Source organism: Helianthus annuus, chromosome 17, assembly GCF_002127325.2.
Source record: "Helianthus annuus cultivar XRQ/B chromosome 17, HanXRQr2.0-SUNRISE, whole genome shotgun sequence".
NCBI lineage: Eukaryota > Viridiplantae > Streptophyta > Magnoliopsida > Asterales > Asteraceae > Helianthus > Helianthus annuus.
In genome coordinates this window covers 83,236,373-83,241,485 of record NC_035449.2, presented here as the reverse complement: position 1 = coordinate 83,241,485, position 5,113 = coordinate 83,236,373, and positions in this window count along the sequence as shown.

Here is a 5,113-nt window from a genome sequence, read left to right as displayed (position 1 = left end):
AGAGTCCGAGTTGATAAAAAAGGTGGTCGATCAGGTGTGTATAAAGATGAGGAGTCTGAGTCTAGAAATTCAAGTTCGTCGGTCAACAGTCCAAAGACGTCGGTTAAACGGGCTTACAGTAAAGAATTTTTGTTATCAAAATCAAATTTGGATGATGAAACATTCGAAGTTGCATATACTTTGAATGATTCTGACAAATTATATTCTGACAAAGAGTTTCCAATAAGAAGTATTAAATTTGAAATGATCAAAAAGGTTTTCAAAATGACAGAAATTAATATTTCTGAAATAAAAGATTTAAATCTTACTGAAAAACCTAAAAAATACACTTCAAGAGTTCAACAACGGTTAAATAAGAAAAAAAAGGTTACAGTTCTGGTTCTGGTTTTGATAAGAAACCAAACCATAACGGTAATTTCAAGAAGAAAGGTTTAGGTTTTATTCCACCTGAAAATTATAAAAATGATAAAATTTCTAAAACAAACACTAAATTTGTTTCAGGAGGAAGTGCTGAAGAAGAACAGAAGAAACCTTTCTGGAGACAATCAAACCAGGAGTTTCTTGTTGAGAAGAAGAGAATAGGAACTGGAGTTTTTCACAGAAAGGATACTCGAACCTGTTTTAAATGCAATGAAGCTAGTCACATTGCATTGAATTGTCCATTGGATACAAAGAAAAAAACAGGGAGTTTCTGAAAAACGTAAAGAAAAAGTCGTTGAGAAAAATGAACAACCAACTGAAAAATTCAAAGTTTTTGAAAATTCAACTTATGAAGTTGATGAGTGTTCAAAGAAAAATTTTTACAAAAAGAAAGCCAAATGTAGGATCGTGTCTTGACCCGAACGAGTCGTTCAGAGGCGTTCTCCTATGTTTCAGGTGCGGAATAACAAGAAACGTAGGTAAAAATAGCTTGCACTTCACTTTAATCTACTGTTTTATTGATTAATCAACGTTTCCAGCTCAATCGTCACACCGGCAGAACCTCGGTATGGAATTCGACTTAGTTACAAATGATTTCGCTTCAGGGGTTTATATAGTGTTCAGGTTTCGCTTCAAGTGACATGTTCACATAAGCGAAACCTCATGTGAACACATAAGCGGAACCTCAAGCATACGTCCCTACAAGCGAAACCTCTTCCTAAAACACTTACATTCACCTATTTTCTCGTATATTGAGCCCTAATCTATACAATGCAATGTTTGACTTGATCCAAGACGAAATCAACAGATGTAGTGCACCAACAGACTCCCCCTCAGATGTTGATGGAGTCGTTCATCGAGTCACAACAATGCTGTGTCTTCACATCTTCAGTCTTGATCAGTCTCTGGGCTTTTCTCTCTTTCTATTTTCACCAACAGACTCCCCCTCTCGATTTGCTGGCATTCCTTTGTTCTTCAGCAACATCTTCAGGATCGTTGTCTGGCCTACACAGGTTCTCAGGATCGATCAGCCTGGCTCAAACAGAGGTCTTCAGGATTTGAAACCTGGCACTCTATCTTCAGATTCAAGATCAAAACCTGGCTATACCTGCACATATTCTTAACCCAACAATAAGATTTCTAACTTTAACAACTTGAGTGTACCAACACTAACTCCCTCTCAAAATACATGCATCAACAATCACTCTCTCTCAGATCATTCACTTATGATGAACCACTTGATAATTTGAAAAACATATTTTGACAATTAGACACTTTCCCCCTCACAACAATGTCATCATGTTTAGCACTTGGAACTTTGAAAATCAGCTTTCCAACATCATTTGTCAAAAATCTTTTTGAATTTTTCCAAAATTTTATGCTAAAACACACTGAAAATCTTTTTGGATTTTGTAATAAAGAAAAAATGAAAAACAGTAAAGAAATATTTACAGACAATGTTTTTGTGAGTTCGTGTAAGAGGATCATATCAGTTTATGAGACATGTCACTAACACCATTAAGCTTGATTACATTTTTAGTTCTAAACAATTCACTTTGATTGTCAGTATATCGGTCCACTGAAATTTTCACACAAAGTTCAATTGATCTGAGATACGATATTAATGTCTTAGATACTAACTTATTCGTGTGTCTCACTACTTGAATATACTCCTGTATCCAGATCCCAATATTCAGTCTTACAAGTGAGTATACCACAACTAATATCTGTATAGGGGTTAGATGCGAGGGTCGTGAGAGCTCAGGTCGATACTTCCGTATACGCAGAGAGATGACGGCTTCGACTTTTGGTGTGTCCCCTTTAGAGGATCTTTTTATTTCAACAACAGCGACTATCAATTTTATTGTTTCATCAGCATGCTGAGGGCGAAGCTATGTTTCAAGCTTTTGCGGAAAGCATTATCCGGGGACTAGGTCAGTATTTCCATACAGCAGAAGTCCCGGGATAATACCCCAGATATCACTGAGCATAAAGACCTAGTATCTCAGAATAAGGGACCTTTCAAACAAGATTTCAGGGGTTACCTATATATCCAAGTTTGTGTTAACCCACAGAACAAGCAAGTTTGAAATTTAGTTTATATCTCGTCACAATTTACTAAGTGTGTAAAAACCGACTGACACATCCTCAGTGAGATTGTTTATCACATTTTATCTTTACATTTCTTTAGCATGTTGTGACAGCCTACTGATGTACTATCATTTCCTCTTTTCACAACGAAACTCATTTTTGAATTTTATCATGTTTTTGGCTTTTTCAAATTTTCTAATGTTTTTGGATTTTCTGAAATTTTCTTACTCCCCTAAAATGCAAACACATTTCAAAGAAAATTTGAAAACTACTAGACTCTTGAAAACAACACAAACTGTACAAAAACTTGACAACTGACATCGAATCACATCAAATCGCCATTCACTCGGCATAAACAATCTGAACTCCCCCTTTCAACAAACCATTTTCTCATTTAGATCTCAAAACACTTAAGTTTATTTTAATCAAAATGATTTTTCCGGAAAATGAATTTGTTTTTACCACTTGTAAGTTAGCATCATATTCGGGGATGTGGTTCATCATTTTGTCTATTTTAACCATAATTAGTAAATCAAGTACAACTTAATGTCCCTGATTTACTATTCACAGTTCAGAAACCTCTGTACCACATGTAAAAAATAACCACTTGTAGATATAACCAATCAATTCCAATTGTAGGAATGAATCATCTACATTTTACCCATCAAAGTGCCGATTCCTGCTTCGCACTTACCAACCTGGAAGCTCCGGCGTAGTCATTCAACCTGTAACATTCAAACACTTATAAAAAATTTTCATACACAATCATCAAAACATGAATGATGCCGATTCATGATCCACGATAAAAACTTGGGATCTCCGGCGTAGTCATTCAACCTGTAACATTCAAACACTTATCAAAAATTTTCATACACAATCATCAAAACATGAATGATGCCGATTCATGATCCACGATATAAACTTGGGATCTCCGGCGTAGTCCTAAGACTTTATGGAAAACAAACTTCCATCCAAGTCTTTTCAGACTTGATGGATTTCAACTCTTGCGCAGTGGGGTTGTATGTTGCCTTTTTAGTTGCGTAAAAGTCTTTAACCCCCTTTGCTTTCCCGTTCAACATTTTCCCAAAAATTTTCTTAACACTTCCATTAAATGTTTTTTCGACATCAAATTCATTTTTCTCAGTATAGAACTGTTTCGAGATATCAACTTTTCCAATTTTCTTTTTAACTTCTTCAAATTTCAATGATGGAAATTCATCATCATTCATTGAAATTTTCTCCTCAACCCGTGGCTCTTCTGGCTTTGTGTAACCGGATTCATCGCCGACATTCACATCAACTTTCTTAACAACCCACATTTGATTATCTTTTCCTTTCTTTTCATACAAATTCCTCTTCGAACATTCACCAACCTCATACGTTGAATTTTCAAAAATTTTAAGTCTATTGGTTGGTGGTTCAACATCAACAACTTTTTCTTTTAATTTCTGAGAAACTCCCTGTTTTGTTTTTGCATTCTTTGAACAATTCCATGCAATGTGACCAGCTTCATTGCACTTGTAACAGGTACGAGTATCTCTTTGATATACCACTTCAGCTCCATTCTTTCTCTTTTCAGCAAGAAACTCTTGGGGTCTGTTTGGTACGGGGTAATGGAATGGACGAAGGAATGGAATGGACGAGGTAATGGAATGGACGGGGGAATGCAATGGATTATTACCATTCCATGTCTTGTTTGGTTACCATGTGAATGGAATGAATTATTATTGTGTATTGTTCGGTAGGCAAGAAAAACGGAGTAATAAAATTAGCTGTGAGTGGTGGTGGTGGTCGGTGGTAGTGATTGTGGGTGGTTATAGGTGGCGGTGGTAGGTGTCGGCGGCGGCGATGGGTGGTGGTGGTGAGTGCCGGTGCAGCGGTGACGACAGTGGTGCTGGCGACAAGGTGGTCATTGGTGGTGGGTGGCAGCAAAGGTGGCGGTTAGTGGCGGCGGTGGCGGTTGGTGGTGGCGTCGACGATGGTGGTGGGCGGCGGTGGCGAGTGGCGTTGGCGGTTGGTCGCAGCTGTGGGTGATAACGGTGGCGAGTGGGTGGTGGCGGTGGCTGTCGGGGTGCGGTGGTGGCGGGTGGCGGCGGTGGCGGTGGCTATCGGGGTGAGGTGGTAGTGGGTGGCGGCGGTGGTGGGTTGTGGCGAAGGTCGTGGGTTGTGGTGGTGTTGTTGAATGGTGCAAGATGGGATGGAATGGAAAAAAAACATGGGGGATGGAAGGAATGATTTTGAGGGAATGGAATGTCTTTTGGAATGGATGATTCCATTCCTTTGACCAACCAAACACTCTTGTCTTCATTCCCTCGTAATCACTCATTCCATTTCACCTCTCATTCCTGCATACCAAACACTACCTTGGTTTGACTGTCTCCAAAATGGTTTCTTCTCTTCCTCATCTGAGCTTCCACCTGACACAAATTCTGTTTTTGTTTTAGAATTTTTATCATTTTTATAATTTTCTGGTGGAATAAAACCAAGACCTTTCTTTTTGTAGCTACGATTCTGGTTAGATTTCTTTTGAAAACCGGAACCAGAATTGTAACCTTTTTTCTTGTTTAAACGTTGTTGAACTCTTGAAGTGTACTTTTTAGGT